Source organism: Equus caballus, chromosome 15 (assembly GCF_041296265.1).
Source record: "Equus caballus isolate H_3958 breed thoroughbred chromosome 15, TB-T2T, whole genome shotgun sequence".
Taxonomy (NCBI): domain Eukaryota; kingdom Metazoa; phylum Chordata; class Mammalia; order Perissodactyla; family Equidae; genus Equus; species Equus caballus.
This window is the reverse complement of record NC_091698.1, coordinates 89,555,501-89,565,890: the sequence shown is the minus strand read 5'-3', so window position 1 is coordinate 89,565,890 and position 10,390 is coordinate 89,555,501. Positions and strand designations below refer to the sequence as shown.

Sequence of the window (10,390 nt, the reverse complement as noted above, 5' to 3'; positions counted from 1 at the left end):
CATTAGCAATTCTTATTATTGGATCAATTAAAGAATAGATCGCTGAGAAGAAGAGAGAGGTGCTTTCTGAAGAAATTTTGCAGGTGGAGACTGAAGGGCAGCTACTCCTCCCTGTTACAGACTGAATTGTGTCCCCCCGAAATTCCAGTGTTGAATTCTTAACCTTCAGTACCTCAGAATATGACTGTATTTGAAGACAAGGCCTTTAAAGAGGTAATTAAGTTAAAATGGGGTCATTTGGTTAGGCCTTAGTTTAATAAGACTGGTGTCCTTATAAGAGGAGGACATTAGGACCCAGAGAAAGACACCAGGAAGGCACATGCACAGGGCAAAGGCCATGTGAGGACACAGAGAGAATGTGGCCATCTGTAAGCCAAGAAGAGAGGCCTCAGAAGAAACTAACCCTTCCAACACCTTGATCTTGGATTTCTAGCCTCCAGAACTGTCAGAAAACAAACTTGTATTGTTTAAGCCACCCAGTCTGTGATAGTTTGTCATGGCACTTGTAGCAAACTAATGTGCACCCCCAGACAGAAGGCCTCTTGCAATAGCACTTCCCTATCTGCCGGGGTGACTACTCGTCAACATGCTTCTCTCCGCACAGCATCCGGGTTTTCCTGCACAGAGCAGCAGTGAGCTGTCACTCATCTCAGGGCATATCGTAATGACAAGCCTGTCGGCATCCAAACCCAAACCAGACGCAGACCCTGCAGCTCCTCCATGGGTGCCTGTCAGCGGGGGTGCCTGCTGGGGTCTGCAGCCGCTGCGGTGCCCGTGGGCTCTGACCTCCAGACTCCTACTGCTTGGTGCCATTGTCAGTGCGGCAGAGCCCCGGCTCTATATAATCAAGTGCTCTGTGCAGTGAGACATCAAAAAGGAAGAAAACAAATGAAACTCACAGTTTACGTTACTCACGGGGATTTTATTTCCTAGTTCGTTTGTGGCACTTTTCATCTGAAAATTTTATCTTGGATTGTAGAAGCTTAAATATCTTCAATGGAATAACTATACATTTTCTAAAACTGGTGTTCTTTGTAGAAAGGAAGACGCGCTCGTGCTCTCTCCCTTCAGACACCATGTCCTCATTTATTTCTCTGTCTTTTAAACTTTCCTTTCTATATAACCAGCCCCTTGAACACCTCTTAGGATTTTTTTTGATCATAAACCAGGTTTTTTGTTCTTTGAATGCTTGCTCTCTCCAAGCCTCATGTTAAATTTCCTGCAGTGTGAATCCATGAGTGATCTGTCATACATAGGCATAGAAGCTCCTCAGAGACAGAGATGTGAGGTTTCATATCTCACGCACAGCCTTCTGGCCACTAAGTGTTCCTAATAAATCCCTGTGATGGCTGCCTTGGTGTCTAAAGCACTTCCTCCCACAGAACCCAACAAGTTTTCACATAAAACAAAACTAATTGGAAAATCGTCGTTAATTTATTCATCAGACACATATTAACAGATGGAGTCAAAAAGTTGAATCAGAAACATTGTTTACTATAAGGGAAGATTCAATCTAATAGAGGGATTCAAAACTGTAAATAAATATGTGAAAGAAAGTGTTGTAGATCTGGGTAGAGTGAGAAATATGGATGGGATTAGAAGCAGATAGAACACCTGGAGAGGTGGGATAGGGTCACGGGGCCTTTGTAGAGGAGATGACCGTGGTGCAGAGACTTGAAGTACAGGGGTATTTAAATGCAGACCTCTCTCCACCCACAACTCAAGACGTGTGGGACAGGAGACTTTCCCTTTAAGGAATTTACTTAGAGTCCAGGTGGGCACATGCTATGACATGGTATCGGAGTATTTTTAATATTTCTCACTCATAAATGTGTCTTGACCAAGGACATTTATAGAGAGTGAAATTTGGCTCTTAAAAATGTGCTAAACTGAGCAAAATCTGTGGGAGTTTATTTGTTTTTTCAGGTTTCATTATGTGACCATTTTGTATCAGCTTTCTGAAGTATATTCTAACTTCGCTAAAAATGATTATCAATTCTCTTAAAACGCTGGCAGTTTAGAAATATGCCACTTTGAAAGCAGGCAGCCCCTGGCCTCTAGCTTTTTCCAGAAGGGTCTTCTGATATTCCATATATTGGTGTTCTGCCTTCTGTTCAATTCTCAAATTCTAAAATATGCAGATTTGTAACACAGCATTTAGCTCTTAATGACATGCTATTTTTTAATGTTTGCTATTTTTTTCATTAATGATACCCAAAGATAAGATAAGCTCCTCGAGAACGGTGACCATGTCACCTTTGAAATGCCTGGCAAAATACACGATACATAGTTGTCATTCTGGGTTATGAAGGACTCAGTCTCTGTCTCAGAAGATCTTTTGTCACCACTGTGGCAGACAGCTTGCTGGCTTGTACTTGCTTTTGTTGGGGCCCAGGGCAGCCCACCCCAAAATATCCCACAATAGCATCTTGATTATTTTGAATTAAAGTTGCTTGAGAAGCAAGAAGGCCGTTCTGACTCTCCTGCCTCTGCTCCCATGAAAGCAGGAAATAAATCTCCCCTGTGACAGGTGCTCTCCCTGCATCCTTCTCACGAGAGCTGGGAATCCAGGGCCAAGAAGCTGCGTAAATAAGCCTCGTTAATTTACTACCTCAAGCCTAAACTGCTTAAATTCTTCACTAATTATGTGCCTCAAACCTAAGTTCTTTGTCCTGTCATTCCTCGCAGATTTATTGTTTCTTTGTGTAAAAGGTGTATATACTGCCTGCTTTGTTCACTCTTGGAGCATCATTTTCATGATTCTCCCATGCGTACATAATTAAATTGGATTTTTCTCCTGTTAATCTGGTCTTGTGTCAATTTTATTATTAGTCCAGCCATAAGAACACAAGAAGGGTAGAAGGGGAAATTGCGCCCCCCAACACTTTGGAAAGAAAGGAGTGCTCTTACCTTGCAGAAAGATAATTCTCAAGAGAACTGCCATGGAGTGCTTTGATGCTCGTTTTATCCAAGCAAGGTTCATAGTAGAAAAATTGTGGATTGTGAAAGTAAAGAGGTATTGAACTTAGAGCTAAACATGGCATTTTCATAAAAAACAGTAAATTTCCAGAATTACTGACCGCCCCTTCACCTTCCTGTACCTCACTCTAAGGTGGCTCATGTCGCCCACAGTTTACAGACTTAACAGTAAATGACTCTACCCTGCTCCTTACTCTGAGGCCAACGGAAAAGCAAAGTAGGCATCAGTGGGGTTTCAGGTGCCTGCATCTTTGAATTGGCACATGCAACACACAGCGCAGCCTCATCCTCCTCACCTATTTACAAAAAATGATATTCATTTCCTAGCTCAATACTGCACAGATCACAGTTTTCAATATCATTACTAATGAAGCGCACTGTGTTGCTTTGATTGCCATCCGAATGTGAGCAGCTAATTAGATTGATTGTCTATTTGATGCCTGCTGATTAGCTTATGAAAGCCCTCTGAATTCCTGACTTTGTGAGAAAATGCCCCTGACTTTATGATTACTGATTGATGCTCCAATTTCTGATTGCTGTGTGAATAGACACTTAACAGCTCTGTCACCTTGACAAGGGTTTTGGTATTCATCTGATGAGGAAAACAGAGCAGGGTGATCTGTTTATCAATGTCTGCCAACCATTTAAAGTTCTTTAGAGTGTAAAGACCACGAATCAGGGGCATCTGTGGCCTTGTGACAAGGCCACGTAACTAATGTCATGTGGTTACCAAGAGCAATGAGAAAGGAGGAGGCTGGCAGGTGACCCGGAGGCTCTGCTCTTCCTGATGACTGGTTTTAGGAGGAGGATTAATCTGTGTGGCCCAGGAGTCACCTCTTTGAGTTGATGGTTCTCTTTCAAGAGTGAGTGTGCAGAGTATGGCCATAGCTCCTGATGCAGACTCTCTGTCTCGATTTTGCACTAAAATACCTGGGAAGACACCAACAGAGATAAATTACTCATGGAAACACCAAGAATTTGTACTGTATTGTCAGCTGACCTGTTGCTGAAATCTAGGAAAATTTTCTCACTCTGTGCTATATACAACTAGATTGTAAAATGAAAACCCTGATTCAACTGAATGCTGACTGCTAAAGGTGGGTGAAAAGCCTTTTCAATCTCTCCACTCCTGTGCCTGGATTCAGAATAGTAATGTGCCCCAAGCACATTTTGAGTGGGTACCTTTTTCTCTGCTGTGAGCAAGTTTCTTATTGAAACAGGTATTACATCTCATTCATTGTCTTCCTTTCTGCATCCAAGCAGAGAGTATGACATTCAGGCTCGCAATTACCCTATGGTGCAAAGTTCTGAAACCCACTCCTTCCTGGTAGTAAGTTTTCCAAGACATAAGAGAAGAGGGTATACACGCACTGATTACCTAAAAGAGATGGATTGGGCTGGAGAGGAGTATGAGGACAACATTTAGGGGCAAGTGGAGTGGAAGACAAATTTGACTCTTAAGGGCTGATGCTGGTGATGACTCACCTTCCTTGTGTTTTATAGTTAAAAATACCCGTGAGTGTTAGTGAGGATCTGAGCAATGCAAAGGCTCATGCCTGCAAGCTGATGGGAAGACAGCTGGTGAACTCCTTCACAGAATCTGGCATTTCCTGGCAACATTGCGCAGCTCCCTCTCTGGCCACAGCCTTTGAACTTGAGGCCAGGCATGTCCAGAAGGTGCCAGCGTGTGCATATCTTATGACCGACCCATCCTTGTGGTGATGAGCAATGAGAAGGAGCGAGCGGATCGGGATTGAATCAGAAGGTTCTGAGGAAGGTATGAAAGGGCATCTTGTGTGGATTGAATTTCCATTTGCCTGATTACTAATTTTAGTGTAGTCAAATCTCTCTCTTATTATCTTTTGTTTTAGGTTAACACTTTCCATGTTTTGTTTGAGACATTCTCACCACTCTTAAGTCATAAAGATATTTTCAGTGATTTTCTTCTAAATATTTCTAAGTTTTACATTTTACATTTAAGTTTTTAATTTAACAGGGTATATAAATCAAGGATTTGCTTTCTTTTTTTCCCACATGGAAATACAAATTTCTGAAAAATTAAAAATACATCCTATTCCAGTTGAATGGCAATGCCCCCTCTTGACATACCTTCTTTTTGTGTGTGTCTATTTTGTTTCTGGGATCTCTGTTGAGAATTTGATCAGAATTGCAGTGAAGTTATAGATCAATTTGGGTGGAATCTTTGCACTATTTAGTTTTCCTATTAGTGAATATGTCATTTATCTTTATTTACATGTGTCTTTTATAATTTTTTAAATTAAGTTTAATAAATGTTTACATAAAGATCATAATCTTTTGTTGGATTTATTCCTAAGCCCCTTATATTTTTGTTGCTATTTTAAAAATGGATCTTTTTAAAATTTACATTTTCTATTTTTTGCTGGTGTATATAAATCATTAGTTTTTATATATTTATCTTGTATCCAGAAACAAGGTTCATGTTCTCTCTTGCTAATGCTAATAATTTATCCATAGTCTCTTATTAATACTAATAGTTTGTCTATAAATTCTCTTGGGTTTTCTATGTAGACAGTCAAATGATCTGCAATAATGATATATATTTTTTTCTCTTCTCCAATGCATATGCTTGTAGTTTCTTTTTGTGTTACTGCAAACAAAGCTGAAAAGTTGTCTGTTGAAAAGAAAAGGCAGTAGTGAGTATACTTGATTTTCTCCTACTTTTTAAAAGGAATGTTTCAATATTTCACTGTTAAGAATTATGTCTCTTGAAAAGTTTTTAAGATAATCAGGATACGGAAGTTTTCTTTTATTCATAATTTGCCAAGAACTTTTTTTTATGAAGACAGGGTGTTAAATTTTTCTGAATATATTTTATGCAACTGAACTTTCCAAAGAACTTTAGTTTTCAATGTATCTCTTAAAAATAATACATGGATGGATGTTTTCAAGTCCAGTTTGATGAATTTTTGTCTCACATAAACATTGAGTATGGATTTCATATGTGTGGATTTATACCTACCATCTTATTTGAGGTTTCTGTTTGCGCTGATTTTGCCATTTCTTTTTCGCCCCCCAGTAATAGTCATATATTCCAGTTGTAGGCCCTTCTGGTTGTGCTGTGTGGGACGTTGCCTCAGCATAGCTTGATGAGTAGTGCTAGGTCTGTGCCCAGGATCCGAACCAGTGAAATCCTGGGCTGCTGAAGTAGAGTGCACGAACTTAACCAGCTGTCCACAGGGCCAGCCCCAATTTAGTTCACGTTTCTTGAAAATCTATGGTTAGTAAAGAAGTCAGTGTTTGTTTTCTCTAGTTACTTGGAGACCTAATCAAGCCAAGGCCATTTGGCTTAAGGTTTTTCAGGCCACATGTGTAGTATTAATTGTAGCACAAACCCGTGTGATTCAGGGCTCTGGTTTAAAAATTCTTTGAATTACTTTTTCTTTTTTTCTCTGTTCCATACATTCACAACTAAGATCTATGTAGCAATCCTTCTGTGGGGAGCAATTATTTTGTTTCCATTTGACCTACTGAGGATATTGCCCTTTAGCGGTCTCAGGTTTATTAGGGACTCCCTAATCCAAGCTTCCTCCAGATGTGGAGGTTCCAGGCCATGTCTACTTTTTCTTGATTTGTTGTGGCCCATTAAAACTCTAAATCTACAGTAGATATATATCCGAAAAATTTCAAGCAGGGACTTGAATAGATTTTGGAACATCAAGATTCATTGGAGCATTATTCACAATAGCCAAAGATGAAAACAACCCAAGTGTCTGTCAACACATGAACGGATAAGCAAAATGTAGTGCACGCATATAATGGAATATTATTTAGCCTTATAAAGGAACAAAGTTCTGAAACATACTACAAGATGGATGAACCTTGAAAACAGTATGCCAAGTGTAATATAAGTCAGTCACAAAAGGACGAGTACTGTATGATTCCATGTACCTGAAATATCTAGAATAGGCAAACTCATAGAAACAGAAAGTAGATTACAGGTTAGCAGGAGAAGGGACAATGGGGAATTTTTGCTTAGTGGGTACAGCTTCTGTTTGAGGTGATGGAAAAGATTTAGAAATAGTGATTATGTTTTCACAATAGTGTGGATGAAATTAATACCACCAAATTGTACACTTAAAAGTGGTTAACATCATGTTTTATGTCATATATATTTTAATCACAATTAAAATAATTTCTTAAAAAGCTGTGTTTAGGCCCATGTGTATTATCAGACGCCCTCAAAGCATTCTCTCTGACTCCAGTGCCAGCTCACCAATGGCTTCCAACATTTCTGGCATCTGACTTTTACCCTTCTATTTCTCTGCCTTGGCTATGTTTTAAAAATAATTTTTAATATTTATCTGTTTTATCTAATTTTGAGGTGCTCAGTTGAAACATTTTAGAAATAGTATTTCTACGGAGAAATTTAAGAAACAGCACATATGTCTTGGTTGAAAGCAAGGGAAGGCAGTACCTATTGTTTGCACCAGGAACTCACATCCAAATAGTGCTGGGGGTTTGCCGGCCACAACGTTCAATCTTGCCCCACAGCCCAGATCTCCCCCACGCTTGTGCCTCGTCAGAGGATTCAGGAACACAATAGCTCCAGTTGAAACCCACTCATCTTCAGCTGCCTGCTGATTATTCTGGCCATTCAGGGAGAGATTCAAAATCTGCTCTTTTGTTCCTCTGTTTTGCTCAGTAATTATATTTACTTGCACAAAAGTCTGAGTGAAGTCTAAGTCAGAGATTTGTATGGTGAAAGATGTCCCAGTCTGTTTTCTATCCCTAAATGGAAGATGAGGATTAATTCCTTTATTTCTCAAGGAAATCAGTGTGGATCCATTGGCATGCTGCTAGCAAAAGTTCCTTGATCAAATACATTTTTCACAATGTACAGACTGCCAGCTGTTGTTACAGCGCTCTGAAAAGCACATTTTCTTGACTTTAGTGTCAGTTTGTGTTGACTTTGAATTTAGAGGGGAAAAAAAAGCCATTAACCTCCAGAAATTATAGAAAAATAGTGTAGCTGTATGGTATGGCAAAGTAATGGATAAACAATTATATGCAAATGAATGCACATACTACAGGTCTCAGAGTGCAGACTCTATAACTTCTCAGATGAATCCCTTGCCATAATCTTGTTAATAGCAGAGCACATGTTGAATCCGAGCTGACCTTTTAACACCTTCGTAGTGACGTACTAGGATTAACAAGTCAGCCCAAACTATGGCTTTTTCAGCTGTGTTCCTAGGCATAGACTGTTGTGTGAGAGCCCAAGGTGTTTTAAACAGACTGATTGCATACATTGATTGATGATTGGATTCAGAATAATTTTCTTTCCTTGGATGAGAAAAAGTGATGTTATTGACCCTGTTCATTCAATCAAAATGGTAATGCAACATAAGCATGCCTGCTTGCAGAAGCAGCAAGCCTGAGGAGAGTCTAAATTATGCAAGGTCTGCCTCTAAGCTGTGTTGATGAATACAATTGATTGACATTGCCTATTGCCCCTCCTCAACACACATGCATCCACATGCGCTCATCTTATTATAGATAAACAAGACATTGGGATTGCAGAAATTGTTTTTACTCCATATTTCACTGGGAAGATAATCATTACTATTCTTTATTTGTGGTTAATGTGCCATTATGTGTAAAAGGGAAAAAATGATTAAATGTAATGTATTATTAGAAGCACTCATAGCTTAAACTTGGTAAATAAAGTTGATTACTCAAAATATCTGTCAAGAGAGTTTTGTGTTCTCTAGATCACTTAAAATGCCTCTCTAATTACTGAATATGTCGTCGTACTCCATTTCCTCCATGTTTGACTAGCTCCTCTAGTTTTGGTTTCTTGGCCTCCCTCTCCAAGGGCAATTCAGTCCCTTATGATCTCTTCCTTAATAAACACAGAATCTAGAAGGCATGTTACTGTCTCCTTCCACAACCACCTGATTTTTGTGTTCATGTAGTGTGGGTGGAGGAGATTTGCAATAGGGTTGAATGGAGGATGGGGTGAGGGCAGGATTTAAGAAATATGAAAAAGGATGGATCAGAATTTAAAGGAAAACAATGTGGTGAAAAAGTGTTACTTTTTCTGCTTGAATGCAGCTGGCTCTTGTGGGAAATGTACCTTCTTATTTCTAAGAAAATCTCTTCTTCCAGATGGATCATGTGGTTCTGGTGAGAAGACTACATTTTTAATGACCTCTCACTTTGGGGCACAGGGATGGTGACCCCACCCACACCATAATCATGTTTCTCCCGACTTTTGAATCAATTTAGAGAGTGCAAGTGTCAGACTTTCTCTGTATGGAGAATTGGAAAAGCAAATTTTGGAGGTACCAGTAGACATGGTTTCAGTTGTGTGGAAGAAGCCCATTGGAGAGAAAGAAACTGACGAACAGAGAGAAGAAGAAAAAAGAAGGAGAGGAGGAGAGAAATCCTGAGACTACACAGTTGTCTGGCCATCTCTGAGGCCCAGCATCACTCTTACTTTTCTCAAAGCTTGTCTATTTTATTGAAACTAATTTGGTTTTACATTTCTAGCACTGTCAGTCCAAAAGAAAATTTTCCCTGGAAAATGCGTTGCTAAATCAGCTCTAAAGTTTTGTCATATTGCAAGGTTTTGAGAATTTTTCTTGATCCATAAAAATCCTTTTCAATTGTTGTAAAAATTGGATTGTAAAAAAATTAATTTATGAAAATTGGGTGGCCTAAGCAGAAATGATTGTTCTTTCCTTGTACATATTCCCATTATTGCATTTCTCACACACATAATTATTTGTTAACTTCTATCTCTCCTACACATCTCTGAGCTTCTTGAAGGCAAGGTCCAGGTCTTGTATTGACTCCATACTTTTAAATCCTGGAATAATTTTAGACACAACTTAAGCTTCACAAAACATTTGTTCAGTTGGGTTTAATTAAGCACCAGTGTCTCCTCAGGATTTTGCTTTGTGCCTTGACTGAATTGCCAGGCATTTCTCTTTCTGCCCTTCCTAGGATCTTTTGCTGCTATGCCTGTTGCAGTTCCTATCTACTGTTCTGATTCCCAACCTTGGAGCTCTGACTCTCAGGAACTTCCAGGAAACCCAGATAGCTTTGTGGCTTTGAGAGGAACAGCTCCTTGACATTCTGTTGTGCTTGTTTTCAGATACAAAGCTCCAAATTTGGAAAACAACAGTAAAACTCCACAGGTAAGAAATAATGTCAATCATGATTCATTCCATTTACCTGGTTGGACACTTTGGATGGCTTATCTCAGCAGGTTTCTATTCAAAAAACGTCTGTTACTTTTTCCAAATCCCTATAATGAAGCTAGCATTCAGTTGCAACTCCCTGAAAAACCCACGATTATTAAAACCACAAGCATGTACCTCCTCCACTTTCCATTTATTTTGGAAATATAGTTAGCATGAAACAT

General features: G+C 39.3%; 1 long non-coding RNA gene across 1 annotated transcript in view; it reads left to right on the top strand.

Moving 5' to 3' along the window:
* Positions 1–4,619: 4,619 nt before the first annotated feature.
* Positions 4,620–10,390, top strand: part of LOC138917714 (uncharacterized) — a 64,722-nt gene continuing 58,951 nt past the window's right edge. The window contains exons 1-2 of the long non-coding RNA XR_011426162.1: positions 4,620–4,756; positions 10,121–10,163. This is a non-coding gene — a long non-coding RNA (uncharacterized lncRNA). The remainder of the gene's footprint in view (positions 4,757–10,120; positions 10,164–10,390) is intronic.